Source organism: Pleurodeles waltl, chromosome 4_1 (assembly GCF_031143425.1).
Source record: "Pleurodeles waltl isolate 20211129_DDA chromosome 4_1, aPleWal1.hap1.20221129, whole genome shotgun sequence".
NCBI classification, from domain to species: Eukaryota; Metazoa; Chordata; class Amphibia; order Caudata; family Salamandridae; genus Pleurodeles; species Pleurodeles waltl.
This window is the reverse complement of record NC_090442.1, coordinates 527705481-527722819: the sequence shown is the minus strand read 5'-3', so window position 1 is coordinate 527722819 and position 17339 is coordinate 527705481. Positions and strand designations below refer to the sequence as shown.

At 39.8% G+C, this 17339-nt stretch overlaps 1 protein-coding gene across 1 annotated transcript in view; it reads left to right on the top strand.

Annotated features, from left to right (window-relative positions):
- LOC138288536 (E3 ubiquitin-protein ligase PDZRN3-B-like) overlaps positions 1–17339 on the top strand; it is a 1139595-nt gene that overhangs the window by 994804 nt on the left and 127452 nt on the right. The gene's annotated exons all lie outside the window — the stretch shown is intronic.

The following is a 17339-nucleotide window of genomic DNA, read 5'->3' as shown; positions in this document are numbered from 1 at the left end:
GGATTTTTTTTATCAATAATTGCACATAAGGGGAGCGGCCCCTTGGGCAAGTGCTGCTCTCCTGGGGGCTTAATTATTTTTAGGCCATTTCTGACCCCCCTGGGTGCCGATAAGCCTAATATAATTAGGCCAGCCTGCCCCCGGGTGGGGGGGGCATAAAACCCCTAGACACCAGGGATATCTATATTTTGTTATATGTGGGGAGCGACCCCTTACGCAAGGGTCGCTCCCTGGGGGGCAAAATATTTTTAGTTCTTTTCTGCCCCCCCTGAGGTAGATTGGCCTAATACAATTATTGTTGTTAGGCCAATCTGACCCCAAGGGGGCCAGAAACCACTAAACACCAGGGATTTGTGTGTGTATGTGTGTGTTTTGTTTGGGGCGGCAGCTCCTTGGGCAAGGGTCGCTCCCCATTGGGACCAGGGACGATTTTTTTTTCAAAATAAGAGGATGTGGGTATGGCCATACCCCCACCCCAAATAAATGGGGCCAAAGTTGTTCTGCCCACCAATAGGCAGATTGGGCAATTACCCCCGAGCCACAACCCGGTGAGGGGACAGATAGTCTATTAGATGCCAGCGAATTACAAAAAAAAAATGTGGGCTGGTGGCTGCCAACCAGTATGGGCCTGGTTATGCCCCCACCTAAACTGAAGGGAGTAACAGTCTTTCAGCTCCCCCCCCACACACTAAAACATCTTATCCCAGGGCAAGCAAGAGGACGTTTGATTATTTTGGGTTTTGGTTTTACATTTGGGCCATGAGAGCTTGGTAACTCTCAAAATCGTGCCACTTGGAATGGTGAGAGCTGCACTTTTTTGACTTTGGGACGCTGCCATGTAGAAAAATCCACAAGACCTAGACACATCTGAAAACTAAACATCTGGTTGATTCCAGGGTGGTGTGCTTCACATGCACCTGCACCATTTTCTTACCCACAGTGCCCTGCAAACCTCCAACTTTGCTGGAAATCACACATTTTCTCCCATTTTTGTGATGGAACCTTCCGGAATCTGCAGGAATCCACAAAATTCCTACCACCCAACATTGTCTCATCTATACCGATAAAAAATTCTGCTGCACTTGTCAGCCAAAATTTTTTTGGGACCCGCTTTGGTTCCCCCCTAATTTCGACATGTTTTTGGCTCTTCCCTGTCACAGGCGCTTGGCCCATCTACACAAGTGAGGTATCATTTTTACCGGGAGACTGAGGGGAACGTTGGGTGGTAAAAAATTTGTCCTGATGTGGTGATCTCACTCGGAAATGTGGGAAAAATGTGATTTTTTTTTTTAGCTAAATTTGAGGTTTGCTGATGATTCTGGGTAAGAATACATTGGGGGATCCACACAAGTCACACCTTCATGGACTCCCTTGGGTGTCTAGTTTTCAGTAATGTCTGGGTTGTTAGGTTTCCCTAGGTGGCTGCTAAACCCAGGACCAAAAACGCAGGTGTGCCCCGCAAAAACAGATAGTTTTGTATTTGATAATTTTGATGTGTCCAGATAGTGTTTTGGGGCATTTCCTGTTGCAAGCACTAGGCCTTCTCACACAAGTGAGGTACCATTTTTATCGGGAGACTTGGTGAAACACTGGGTGGAAGGAAATTTGTGGTTCCTCTCAGATTCCTGAACTTTCTGTCACCGAAATGTGAGGAAAAAGTGTTTTTTTGGCCAAATTCTGAGGTGTGCAAAGGAATCTGGGTAACAGAACCTGGTTAGAGCCCCACAAGTCAACCCATATTGGATTCCCCTAGGTGTCTAGTTTTTAAAAATGTGCAGATTTGCTAGGTTTCCCTAGGTGCCGGCTGAGATAGAGGGCAAAATCCACAACTAGACACTTTGTAAAAAACAGCTCTGTTTTCTTTTGGAAAATGTGATGTGTTCTCGTTATGTTTCGGGGCATTTCCTGTCGCGGGCGCTAGGCCTACCCACACAAGTGAGGTACCATTTTTATCGGGAGACTTGGGGGAACGCTGGGTGGAAGGAAATGTGTGGCTCCTCTCAGATTCCAGAACTTTCTGTCACCAAAATGAGAGAAAAAAGTATTTTTTGGACAGATTGTGAGGTTTGCAATGGATTCTGGGGAACAGAACCTAATGAGAGCCCCAGAAGTCACCCCATCTTGGATTCCCTTAGGTATATAATTTTCAAAAATGCACAGGTTTGGTAGGTTTCCCTAGGTGCCGGCTGAGCTAGAGGCCAAAATCTACAGCTAGGCACTTTGCAAAAAATATGTCAGATTTCAAAGTAAAAATGTGATGTGCCCATGTTGCTTTTCCTGTCGCGAGCATTAGGCCTACCCATGCAAGTGAGGTACTATTTTTATTGGGAGAGTTGAGGGAACACAGAATACCAAAACAAGTTTTATTGCCCCTTGTCTTTGTCTACATTTTTTCCTTCCAAATGTAAGACAGTGTGTAAAAAAGACGTTTATTTGAGAAGGACCCTGTAATTGACATGCTAGTATGGGCACCCTGGAATTCAGAGATGTGCAAATAACCACTGCTTCTAAACACCTTATATTGTGCCCATTTTGCAAATACAAAGGTTGTCTTGATACCTATGTTTCACTCTTTATATTTCAGCAAATGACTTGCTGTATACCCGGTATAGAATGAAAACCCATTGTAAGGTGCAGCTCATTTATTGGCTCTGGGTACCTAGGGTTCTTGATGAACCTACAATCCCTATATATACCTGCTACCAGAAGAGTCCAGCAGACATAACGGGATATTGCTTCAAAAATCTGACACCGCAGAAAAACGTTATAGAGTAAAACGTGGAAAAAAAAATGTTTTTTCACCTCAATTTCAATATTTTTTCATTTCAGCTATTATTTTCTGTTGGAAACCCTTGTAGGGTCTACACAAATTACCCCTTGCTGAATTCAGAATTTTGTCTACTTTTCAGAAATGTTTAGCTTTCCGGATCCAGCATTGGTTTCACACCCATTTCTTTCACTAACTGGAAGGAGGCTGAAAGCACAAAAAATAGTAAAAATGGGGTATGTCCCAGTAAATGCCAAAATTGTGTTGAAAAATTGGGTTTTCTGATTCAAGTCTGCCTGTTCCTGAAGGCTGGGGAGATGGTGATTTCAGCACCACAAACACTTTGTTGATGCCATTTTCAGTTAAAAAAAACACAAGCCTTCTTCTGCAGCCCTTTTTCCCTTTTTTTTAAAAATAAATGACATTTTTGCTGTATTTCGGCTAATTTCTTGGTCTCCTTCAGGAGAACCCACAAACTCTGGATACCTCTAGGATGTTGGAAAAAAAGGACGCAAATTTGGCATGGGTAGCTTTTGTGGACAAAAGGTTATTGGGGCCTAAGCGCAAACTGCCCCAAATAGCCAAAAAAAGGGCTGGCACCTGAGGGGGAATAGGCCTGGCAGCGAAGGGGTATATAAACGTTAACCCGAACACCCATCATTTTCTGGGCCGTAGTATTTACAGAAGCAAACCAAAATCCCATCAAAGGTATCTTTTGATTCATATTGTTTTAATGTGGGATGAGCTTAAGTTTTATTCTTGAATAGGTGTGCTTTCATATTGGTACTACTATGTTGAATAGATATACACTTATAATATAAAGAACTCATTTTACAACTATATGTACAAATGAAGAATATATAAAAAGTAGCAAAAGGAACAAATGCATCCTATAAAAATTACAAGAGTGCAATGCTAATATCAACAATGAGAATGCATTTTCAAGACGTCATTTAGAGGTTTGAGAACCCCTGTGTTTCTTAAAGTGAATTGCTACTGAGTTGTACTGCCAGAATTGCCCTCCCAACAGGCCTGCTGCCAGAGAACCACTAGCTGCAAGGCACTAGAAGCCTTGCTCTTTTTAGTGCAGTGTGACATACTGGTCAATGGTTTGTTTGCATTGCCGTGCTTGAGCTGGGAAGAATTTCTCCCTGCTCCAGGTTTAGTAACCACCAACGCACAGGTGAGACACCATCACTATTCTCACCTACTGAGGTCGACTGAATCCTTTGGACTTGGTGAAGAGTGTGATAGTCAGAATTATTCAATCACAAATAAATAACATTAATCCATAAAAATTCTAGACACCATAAACAACTTAAGACTAAATCAGACTCCAAACTGAATGAAGTTTCAAAGCTTTATTACAATCCCAAAATTAATGTCCCATACATGGTGGGCAAAACTAAGTTATAAACATACATGAGAAGCATATGCTGACCAAAACATCTGAAAAGATCTAAGCTACTAAACATCAACACTGTTAAACACCTCAAAAGAATGATATAAATTAACAACAAAACAGATATCCACTTTATTGTCAGAATTACAAACAGATGATGGTGACATCAGTACATTATCAAAATACAGTTTAACATTCAATTTCAGATCTGGGCCATTCCTATCACTAACTTGATTTTGACTTGCATTTGCGGGAATGGGATAACACATGCGGGAATAAAATAAAATAAAAGAAAGCAAAAAATAATTTGGAAAAACATCTAACTAGAGCAACTCACTATAAAAATACGCTGATGTAAGTACGTAACTGGAAAGGAAAGAAGAAACCACATTTAATTATATCTCTTCTCATGGAACAGCATACAGTGATAATTCATCAAGCAGGGAGGTCACCTTCTTCCGGCGTCACTTGACGGCAGCTTCAGGACAGTGCAGAACACTGGCTACACATAGGACAAATCAGCAGTTCAGAATTAGTTGGGCTTGATAGTACTGAATCACATAACAGAATAGGACAATTAAGACTGAGATAAGAAAACTCATCTGGGGACTTAAAGAAGCAGACTGTGACAGCAAACTCAAACAGGGTTCTGAACAGCTTTGAGGCAGGAGAAGACTACCTAACTACAATTGACTTCAACAAGAACTCACAAGAACTAGCTCAAAACCCCACCTCAAGACTGAAAGTTCCTCACTAATTAAAAGTATGCATGATCAAATCATCGGTTCTTCATGTGGGCACATTTCAGACGTCAGATTCAGCATCCAATGGCTGAAGATGGCACCATCGAATTTGCAACAATTATGAATCTTCTCAGCAAAAGTGCACTGTAATCACATGATTTCACACATTTCTGACAAAATATTATATTCTCTAGTTATTTGCTACTTGAGATCCTTTCTCACAACACACAATAGACTAAACTAATAGATTTCAGATTTCTGTATCTATTAGGAGCATTGCACCTGTAAAACCAGTTGACATCTTACCTACAATCGTTGAAAACGTCCTTATCTTTATGTCATTCGAAATCACACCCACTGATGAAATAAAAGCTCCAAAATTATACCTGTAACCTTGGAACCACTTGCTGCTCTTTTAAATCTCATTTTAGGTCTCTCAGCCCCTTCTGGATTGTCAAAGTCTTCTACTTGATAGATTTTCGGTAAAACACTCCTAAATAGCATGTACCATACCAGCCTTTTGACAATTTGTAATAAGCGTTCTTACCACAGATGTAATAGACACCAGGTAATGTGGGATCTTGTCTATTTAGCATAAACCCCATACATTCTTGAACAAAAACACATCTGCAATCACTAGTTCCTACAACTTTACTGTCTGCTTTTGATTGTGGCCTATATATGCACACAGGTTTCCTACATATAGCCAATCTAAAGCTAAGCGTCCCTTTGTATCTGGTGCGCTGTGAACTGGTTTCTTCGTGCTAACTATACCCTTATCTATTCTTTCTTTCATTGCCTTCCTTCTATCATCTACTTGATTAATTAACACCTTCTCTACCCATGTAAGAAGACATGTTAAATGATTCTGATGTGCATATACTGTGGTAAAAGTCAATGTAGGCCTAAATAATCCTCCTACTAGATCTATGTTCTTGGCCTTTTCAATGCTGCTCAAATGCTGAATAATGGGAACAAAAGAGAAAACGAAGTCACAGTTAGAATAGAAGTACTGAATGTACTCTTGATTGTACAGATGTGTTAAGAACAGACTGCAACTAATACCATATGGTAGTGTTAAACTATATTAAGTTATTCCATCTTGTACTGACAAAGGAATTTGTGTACACGCATAACAATCACGCACATTCCTTGTGTCCACATACTCATAAAGCAAACTTTATTAAACATTGGAAGATAAATCTCTCCTTGTGTCATCTAAATGAAGTAATCCCTCATCTTTATGAAATGTATCCTGCTTAGATCTTAGCACTAGAGTTGCTGTGTTTGCTCCTCTACTTTCATTGAAACACTCATTCCCGCAATAAATAAAGGGCCAGATGTATCATCACGGCCCATTGCGATTCGGTAATAGCGATTTTTAAGAAATCGCTATTACAGACTCGCAAAGGGCCATGTATCACATTTGCGAATCGGTAATAGCGATTTCTTGAAAATTGCAAATTCTATTACCGAATCGCAAATTGCGATACCGGACCCATTCTCAGCTATGGGCTTGTTGGCTCATAGCTGCAAATTTTTTGCATTTCCAAAATTGTGATTTCTGAACCAGAAATTGCAATTTTGGAAATGCAAAAGGCCAGGGTGCTGGGGGCCTAAGGCCCCCTCTCCTGCACCCCAAAATCATTTTTTTCAACATGTAAGGTACACACATGCCAAAAGGGCATGTGTGTTTTACATGTTCAATTTAAAAATGCAGTTTTACTGCATTTTTAAATTTTGCACCAAGTTACCACCTGGTTGCATATCATGGTATTTTGCAAGTGGAAAATGCCATTTTTGGAAAAATCGCAATTAGCAATTTTTTCCAGCATAGCCTTGCAACCTGGAATTTGCGAATCGCAAATTGCGACTCGCAATTTCCAGGTCGCAACGCAAGAAATTGCAATTTTAACGATTTCTTATTTGTGGTCTGCGAATGCATTTCATGCATCGCAGACCACTGTTTTGCACTCGCAAACGGCCGAATTTACCGATTTGCACCGTTTGCGAGTGCAAAACTTTTTCATACATCTGGCCCAAAATGCATGCAATCATACATGCTATAATTAAGTGAATACACACATATATACATTTACTGTGTTTGCCCTGTCCAGGGTTCATAGCTTCTATGGAATCAGAGGAGAAAACAAAAGAAAAAGGAAAAAGTATATAAAAAAAATAAAAGCTAAAGCGAACAAAAATAAAAAAACAAGCAGCTTTCAAAGTCTTTGCACAAGATCAATGTTTGTTTTCAATAAAACACAGTCTGATGATCGCTTATAGTCACTTCCAGAGTGTAATGTCTTTGTTGATCAGTTGGCAAGGTAATTTCAATGCTCAGTTCAAATGCAATTTCAAGTTCCAGAATGTTCAACTGAATTCTCATGGTCAAAACAAAAGGCCATAAACTTGCTCTCCCATTCATTTGCGACAAGGTAGATCCATTCAGGTGAAGAGTATCTGCGACTTGGCACTCTTTTTCTTTTCGCTCTCCTTACAGCACCATATTCACTCCATTTTGACTCTTCAACTGCTTCTGTTATTGATGTGTTTATCAGCAACCAGTTCATGTGCAGCTGCAGGCCATTTATCTCCTTTCACAGTTCTCTTTTCGGGTGCACTTGTTTTCGCAACGCTTACTGTACTGGCAGGAATCAGTTGACTTTGACTTTGCTCTTGCACTTTTGTCTGTACCTTTATTGACGCAGAGAGCGAACCACATCAGTCAGACCCCTTTCAATAATCCAGCACAAAGTCCTCAGTTATGATCACAATTGCTCATAAGGATAAGTGGTAATGCATCAGGCCATTCCAATGCTGTAGAGGCACACACTTTTGCCAATTGAGCTTTCAGTGTTCCATTCATTTGTTCCACCAATCTAGATGCCTCTGGTCTATAACTGCAGCACAATTTCTGCTCAATGTTCAGTGCTGCACAAAACAACTTTATGATCTCATTATTAAAATGAGTTCCTCGATCTGATCCCAAATAAGTCAGGAATCCATACCTAGGTATTTGTTCCCGGAGCAGCAGCTTAGCAACAGTGAGACTATAATTTCTATGTGTTGGATAAGCCTCAACCCAATGGAAGAATACACATACAATGACCAATACCTACTTCAATCTATTAAAGGCAGGCATTTCAATGAAAACAAGTTGCAATCTGGTAAATGGAGCTCCCGATCTGCCTATGTGGCTTAAATTAACCACCACTGTGCATTTCCCTGCATTCATTTGTTGGCATATAACACATCTGTGGCAGACAGCTTCTGCAACTAATCTAAATCTGGGGTTGTACCATGTGTGCTTGAAAGTTTGAATCATTGCATCTCTGTCAAGATAAACCTCACCATGATAATACCTAGCCATCAAGTTCAACAAGCAATCTGGAAACACAACTTTCCCTTTATTTGAAATCCAGACATCATCTCACTCTCTTTGAGTAGGCCTGGGTGGAGTAAATGGAGTCCAGCTTCGCGGAATTCTGCGGAGTTGAAAAAAAACTCTGTGGAATTCCGCGAAGTCGGAGTTATGTGCCCCTTGGGGTCCTCCTGAATGCATCTATCTCAGCAGCACTAAGCAGGGTCAGGCCTGTTCATCAAGGCCTGACCTTCCTTAGTGCTTCTGAGATGGGCACATTCAGGAGGTCCATAGACAGTGAAAGCTGCCGTTTTAGGCCTCTTGTTCATCGGCCTGTCCCATGTGCAGTGCAATTAGTAAACACTTTTAGAAAAGAAGTGGTTAATGCTATTGTAGCACATCTGTAACCAATCAAGTTCAAAGTCACTTAGCGTATATTCAGGCACGGTGCCAACCTGGTCGAGGAAACCCAACCACCAAGGGTTTCAAAAGTACACAGAATACACAAGTGGAGCCCGCATAGGGACCACCTATGTCTCGTGCTGTGAGGTACAAATTGGAAAAGAACAAAGGACCAGGGCACTCGAAATCTGTATAATAAATATGCAGTCCAAGATGAGTAGAGTTGCAAAAGATATTTTAATCCATGATATTGCAAAAGAAGACACGGTATTCCAATGGTGAACGTGTCTTTATGTGAAATAAAGCATGTGAGAGATCAGAAAACAGCCAACACGTGTTTCGTCCTCATGGACTTTTTCAAGGCTCATAGATTCAAGTATGTACAAAGATTTATTCCAATTAGGCTTCTGTCGCCCCAATGTGGCGGAAAAATATGTCACTGGCCTGTTTGTTCCTCCATGTGACTGCGTCAAAACAGAAAGTGCACAATCATCATGTTTATGACAAAACAGTGCAAAACCTTTAGAATTATCAGGCATTCCCAAAACTGGAGCTCTGCTCATACTTTCTCTCAACTCAGTGATAGCTTTCATGCACTCTTCATTGAAAGGGACTGGGTCTGTGACTTCCTTGTGTGTCAACTTCTGCAACAGTTTTGAAATTACTGACAAATTTGGGATCCATTGGTGACAATGGCTCACCATGCCCGAAAGCATTCTGGTGTCTCTCTGTGTAACTAGAGGATTCATTTGCATAATTGTTCCAACTCTTTCTCTGGATACTTTCCTCGCACCTTTCTCTATTCGGTGACCCAAGTACTTTGCTTCTTTCTGGCAGTACTGTAATTTAGCAGGAGAAACCTTGTGTCTGTTTTCACCCAAATGATTCAATAACACTCTGGTATCTTGTCTGCAAGCTTCGTATGTATTGGACACAACCATCAGGTCATCAGTGTACTGAGCACTAAAGCAGACTGGAATGGCATGTTCTGGGACTCTAGATTATTCTTAAGGATCTGATTAAAAATGGACGGTGATTCCAAAAACCCCTAAAGAGTACAACACCATGAATACACAAGGTTGCCAAATCAGAAAGAAAAGAGGCATTGATAATCCTCGTGCAAAGGCACTGAGAAAAATGCCTGTGACAAGTTGATAACTGAAAACCATTCTGCTTCACACGAAATCTGAACTAAAATCACTGCTGGATTTTGCACTACGGGACAAGAGGATACCACAATTTTGTTCACCTTTCTTAAATCATATATTATGCAATATTTCCCACTTGGCTTTCGTAATCCCATAATTGGTGAATTACAATGACTGCCCATCACTTCTTTTAACACTCTCTGTTCAACAAAATGTGCAATTACTGGGGTAATAAGTTTGATCACTTCTGGAGTGATAATACACTTCAGTGTTTTGGGGAAAACTGCATTTGGCTTAACAGTCACTTTGACTGGATCAACACCTCGAAGGAGTCCAATATCTTTTCCAGAGAGATCCCAACCTCTCAGCTTTACTGTCTCTTGCAATTGATCAGGCAAGTCTTTAACTGTCATGGCAGGAAACAATGTAATGAGAGGATACATCTTATTGCTTTGACTGGAAGTTTCATTGTCGCTATTGGTTTGATTTGCTGTTCCTTCATGTGATGGAACATTTTAATTTTTATAGTAAAGCTCTTACTAACAGACTCACAGAACTCAAATCACGAACTTCAAATCAATGCAGACCTTCAAAGGTTCCTATTTTGACTGGAATAGGATTTACTAAATGTTGGTTTGCTACTCCTACGACCTGAACTGCCCTTCCTGAAAGGGGCACAATAGGGACTTGTGCAGATCTGACAGTGGAACAAGTTGCTACAGTGTCAACCAAGAATGAAAGACCATGTTCCATACCACTCGCATTCACATAAGGACTATGCTGATCTACTTCCAATGAGGCACCCAACAGACATTCTTCCTCTTCTGAACTCTCACTAATGGATTCTTCATTCATTTCATCATCAGTGAGATCAATCAATGGTTATTGTATGACTAAATTATTTACATTTGCATTTGTTCTTTGGTTCACGTTCTGCTGAGAAACCATTAGCTGTTGCTATGGCAATGGAGCTTGTGGTATCTGGATTTGTTGTGGGGCTTGAATTTGTTGTTGGGTAACTTGCATTTCAACTGCTCCTGTAGAAACATTCATGCTTGGATTTTGGAGCCTTTGGACCCCCACCACCTTGCACCAAATTATTTGTTACTCCCATTTCCAATGTCTGACGTTGCCACATGCATGACAAGGAAGCATTTTCTTCATGTTCTGAACATCAACCACATTTCATTCAGATCTACTCGAAGTCCACAACTTCTACCTCTGAACTGAGGCAACATATCACCTTGCTGCTGTTGCATTTCCTGCATTCGTCCTGCATTTACCATTCCTTGTAGAGCCTGCACATCTGCTGCTTGGTCAGACTTGCCTTTTCCTTCAATCTTTTCTAATTCAAACCACTCTCATCAGTACAGTATTTTGCGTATTGCAATACTTCATCAATCGGCTTTCCTTGCCAACATATCAAATGATTCAGAATCCTATTACTAATATAAGATCTCAATCCTTGAACGAATCTGAACAGTAAATGAATCATGTCTCTCGGCTCAATAATCTCTGTGCTACTCTTTTGTCTGAATGCTCTCAGCAGTCTCTCTTAAAAAGCATGAACAGACTCCTTTACCTCCTGAGATGTCCTGTCAATCCATAGCCAATCAGTATCTTTAGGGAAAAACCTAGTTTTCAAAAACTCAATCACCTCCTCAGACGGCGCACCTGTTACTGCATCTCTCGGCTCACATGTTGGCCAATGAATGCTCTGCCTACACACAGATCTGCTGGAACCACAATCTTGAATAAAGTGTTCAAATCTTCCCACAAGCACTTCGCAAGCTTGACAAACCTTTTGGTTTGCTGGTACCACTACACTGGTTTCTCCCTCAACTTTGGGTAATCACTTGTAAATGACAACATGTCACTTCTGCTCCAAGGAACATGAACAAAATCCCCTACAGAATTTCTCTCATTGGTATAATTTTTGCAGCTCCCTTTCCTCAACCTGCTGTACATCATTTGAAGGTGTAGTCGACTTTTTCTTCTGATGTATTTTCTTTGCCCATCTGAATTCCCATTTATCGAATACTCCTCATGTTTTAATGTTCTGAATCAACTCCTTAATGTGAATTTTAATTCCAGGTGATCTCATGTTTGCATTATCTCTTGAGTCGAATTCTAATTTGTAACTCTTCTTCAACTGTTTGGATTTATGCATCTTGCTTTCATATTTCTCAGCCAAATTAGGCAATTTCTCATAAACCTGTCCTGCTCGAAGGGTAACATCCTTGCACATGAAGCTTAATTCATTTTCATTGTAAGAATCTAATTTGTCAAATTCAAGTGTTACCTCAATCCTATCATTTAATTCCAATTTTAATCTAGCCATGTCCAATGTCCTTTCTAATTCAGGTGTGTTTCCTAGAATTAATGTTTTGCTCAAATTGTCTAACCATTCAGTCAAATATTGTGTTGATAACCCTTGTAAACTAATGTTATTACTTCGATCTCGAGGCATAAACTGTGATACATTGCATGGGGCTCTCATAGCCTGTTCTTGAGTCATGGGGGACATGTCAGCAATTAGTGGACCCACTCTATCATATGTCTGATTTGAACTTAAAGAATTCATAGGGGTTATGACTGGCACAGTAGTGCTCAGTGTCTCCATTTTTACATTAGTTACAAAAGTTCATGGAATCTGGATTTGGAATCTGGGGACCATTCTCGTTATTACCCTGGGCATACATTATGACTACTGGACCTATAGTTACAGGGACTGTTAATGCTTCTAGTCCTGAGAAATTCGACTGACTTGGTAGGACAATTAATCCTTTACTCTGGCCAGTCAATATGGTACCAAAAGCCTGATTTGACTGATTCGGGGCAACATTATGCGATGTCATTTCTGGGGAATATATTGTCATTGTCTGTCTCTAGTTCACAATCTGTGCAAGTGTCTGTTCATTAGGTGTGGACTCAAATTGAGTAATTCCTGCATTCTGAATTGACTGTGGCAAAACTGGAACTGGACATTCCGAAATGTATTAACATTTGGAACTGTCGGATAAACTGCTGGAACCTGTCCAACATTAACAGTAGGCACATTGAAATTATCTGAACCTGGCTTTGTGCAGCTTGAGCTGTGGCAATAAGTGGGACTACATTCTGGTTGACTAATATGACTGCATTATACGATGGGGGATGATTCTGCAACACCTGAGTTATAAATTCATCATCCGAAACACTCTGGACATATGCTACCCTTTTATTTTCACCCAATTTCTGTTCTGAATCTTCCTCAGATGTTTTTGGCTTTAGGCTTAACACTTCCATCACCTTCCTGAGTAATTGATGGAAATAACTTAATTGAGTGTACTGTATCTGCTCTCCACATTCTCTGCTCTGTATCCCACCTAGCTTCTGCTAGCATCTTTTCTGCTTTCCTCATTCTCCTTTCACATTTCTATGCCTCTTTTTGTCTCACAGCTAGTTCCCAAATAGCATGTGCTTTGAACTGTGCAGGTCTAAGAAGGGGCTGTAATTCATACAACACCCTCATCAAATTCTAGAAAATTCTCAAATTAAAGGATCCGTAATAGGGAAAAGCTAAGGTGCCTTCCTTCTCAGTTATTTTGCACTATTGATTTACCCAAACACATGTTGAAACTCCTCTCTCTTCATTACCTCGAACGCTGGTGTACCCTCCCATGGGGTGGGTTCCCCCACCCTAACTAGAAAAAGAAACATCTCCTCTTAACGTACTCCTCAAAACTTTGCAAACATCATTTTTACACAAATCAAATTTACAAACACAAATTCTATGAAACCAGGTAATAATCTTCAATCCCACAATCCCTTTTCACAAACTGTTCTCAACCTATAGCAGTGCAGTCTTGTCCACCAATCCATGCACAGCTCTTCTCACCAACCAACCTACCCCAGCTCGGACCAAATGGTGTCACACTCAGCAGCTGTGTCTCACTTCAGAGCCACCTCATACAACTCTCATGCAAAACCTAAATGCAAATATTGCTGGCACAAAAAAACAAAACCTGTCTGCTCATTACATTTGGACTCCAACGCCTTTAAAGCTGTATGGAAATTTCAATTGTGGCATTTCGCGCAAACAGCTACTCTTCCGGCTATGGCTTTCTCACAAACGCAAGTAGGTTTTGACACGCAAACCTCACTCCGATTGGTACCGATCCTCCCTGTACACTCAGGATTCACCTAACACCAACTAAAAACACATAGAGTCAAGGAAAATCTACTGGTATTGTGGACAGTGCTCAATCGACCAACACCTTACCTGCAGACAATAAAATAACCAAGTGTCACCATACACTTGTATAATACTCCGGTGACTTAGGCCTTGCAGGACCAGTTAACAACAACATCCACGCAGGCAATTTTGGAGCACAAAGCACAACATGCACTTGGAGTCTGGAAATTCCCCATTCTCTCACCTGGGGTACCTAAACTTCCTACTCAATTACCTTGGAGTATGCAAACTCCCTACCCACTTCATACATTACACTTCACCACAATTTAGCCAAAGCATTGTAGGTTCTCATTCTCTTAAAACAAATACCGTACACTTGTATCACAACACTGGAATTTCATAAACCCTTACACTACACCAAGAACAACCCACAATTTGGGCAAATTCTGCCTCTCCTCATCACAAGACAAAACCATAACTCTGCTACCAAAACTGTTTGCATGCTCTGGCTGGGAAAAATTTCTCCCCGCTCCAGGTTCAATAGCCACCAATGAGCAGGTGAGACACCATCACTATTCTCACCTATTGAGGTCGACTGAATCTTTGGACTTGGCGAAGAGTGTAGTAGTCAGAATCATTCAATCACAAATCTATAACATTATACCATAAGCAATTCTAGACAGAATAAAAAATTTAACACTAAATCAAACTCTAAACTGAATAAAGTTTCAAAGCTTTATTACAATACCAAAATCAAGATCACATATATAGTGCACAAAACTAAGATATAAACATACATGAAAACCATAGACTAACCAAAAGGTCTGAAATGATTTAACCTGCTAAACATCGACACTGTTAAACCCTCCAAAAGAGTGATATAAATTAACAACCACACAATAGGCACATTATTGTTAGAATTGAAAGCAGATGATGGTGACATTAGTAAATCATCAAAATACAGTTTAACATTCAATTTCAGATTTCAGAGCTGGGCCCTTCCTATCACTAACACAAATTTGGACTTGCATGAGTGGGAAAGGGCTAACACATGCAAGCAAGAAATAAAAGAAAGACAAAAGTAATTTTGAAAAATATCTAACTAGGGCAATTCAATATAGAATTATGCTGGTGTAAGTACCTAACTGGAAAGGTAACAAGAAACCTCATTTAGTTATACCTCTCCTCAAGGGACAGCATACAGTGATGATTCATCAAGCAGGATGGTCACCTTCTTTTGGCGTCAGTTGACAACAGCATCAGGACAGTGCAGAACACTGGCTACACATAGGACAAATCAGTTGTTCAGAAATAATTAGGCTTATTAGTACTGACCCACATAGCAGGATAGGAAAATTAAGACTGAGATAAGAAAACTCACCTGTGGGACTTAAAGAAACTGTATGACAGCAAACTCAAACAGGCTTCTGAGCAGCTTTAAGGGAGGAGAAGACTAACTAAGACTGACTTCAACAAGAACTTACAAAAACTAGCTCAAGACCTCCTCTAGACTGGCTTAATTTTCAAAGTTCTCACTAATTAGAAGTATACACAATCCATTCATTGGTCCTGTGAATGTCATATTCAGCATCCAATGGCTGCACATGGCACCATCAAATTTGAAACTATTATGAATCTTCTCAGCAAAAGTGCATTGTCATCTATATGATTTCATACATTTCTGACGACATATTTCATTCTCTAGTTATTTGCTTCTTGAGATCCTTTCTCACAACACACAATAAATTAAACGAATATATTTCACATGAGAAATACAAATGTCCTGTCTTGTTTGACAGCTAGAACAAACAGTGCAATAGTGTTATTTCTAAAACATGTCTCTTGCCTTCAATAAAATAGGACATTTAACATCACATTAGCATCTTAGGAGAAGAATTCAGGCCAGAGGGGACAGAATAAACCAGTGATTCCATTACTGCTGCAAAATGAATCATTCAGCCCTTATCAAGCTAAGAAACCTCAAATACATATTAATACATTGATTACATTAATAAACCTATTGCGCACCTTGCAATTCATAAATGCAAAGCAAATTTTTTAATTGCAAACATTATTTATAACGTTAGAACAAATTTAAATGTGCATTTATTTTTCTGAACACATGTAACTCGGGTTAATAAAATGTATTTAATTTAATCTGAGTATGTTTAATTCATATTCATGTAATATTTTCAATACACTTTTATTATTAATTTACATTAGTATTTCATTTAATATAAATGCAAACTCTCATATTAAACGTAGTGTTTAAAATGAATGGGGGCCACATGGTTCACCATATTTCAAATGTGCACATTTTACAACTCATGTTATTTTCTCTGTTAGGCCTTTAACTGTAGGTTAATTAATCACCATATGCTAACTTCTGTGCTGCTAATATTTTAATAAAATTTGATCTCTCTTGGTTTTTTGCATTTGAAAAACAATAAAGAAATGTTGACTTGCCTGAGCATGATATTGTGTATTTTTGCTAATAGATCCCTCTTAGGAAAACATCCTAGCCAGTACCATAGAGTTTAAATATGATAGGTGCGATGCCTGTAGGGCCAGCAGAGGTAGTGCATCCACACGCCTGCATTGTGAAGACTAACCCACCAAGGCTCAATGAGGCCCATGGTGTATTCAATAAATAGAGGGGTCAGTAAAAAAAAGAATCTACTGGAAAAAGTAAATAGAATGAGTAAATTGCTCAACTAGAGCAGAGTCGCAAAGGGGCACCTGCTGAAAATTAGGACATTTCTCATTCACACATCCCTTGGGTGTCTCCACTCATTCAGAGGCAGTGGAAGCACCATGTTTCCAACCACAGGGTCACGGCTGGCTCTGATATGAAAAAAAAAACTCACAGTTAGCAGACTACTTAGGGCAGCTTTCCACGACCATATTTGTTTTTTATCTTTCTGTCCTGGACTGGAAAATACAGTATGAGGATCCTGGACTAGAAAAAAACAACCATGGTCTCCAACATGCTGGGAGAAAAGTCCCAGAGTGTTAACAACATTGTGGTCTATTCACAAAGGCCTTTTGGAGTACGCAAAGCAGCACTCCTATAGTTCTCTTTTATGTACTTTTACATGGATTTGTAAATTCACTCCAAAAACGTTGAAAATTAGCATAAAACTCAGAAAATATTCTTATACAGTTAATACAAAAATAAAAAAACTGTGTCTCCTTTGGTATTTTACTAACAGGAAGTTGCACATTTTGGGACTGATTCCCAGAGATATGTAAGCATGCAAAACAGTTCCTACTTCCTGTGCTTCTAAAAAAACATAATTTTGGTGTTTGTCTCTGGAAAATAAAAACAAATGTCGA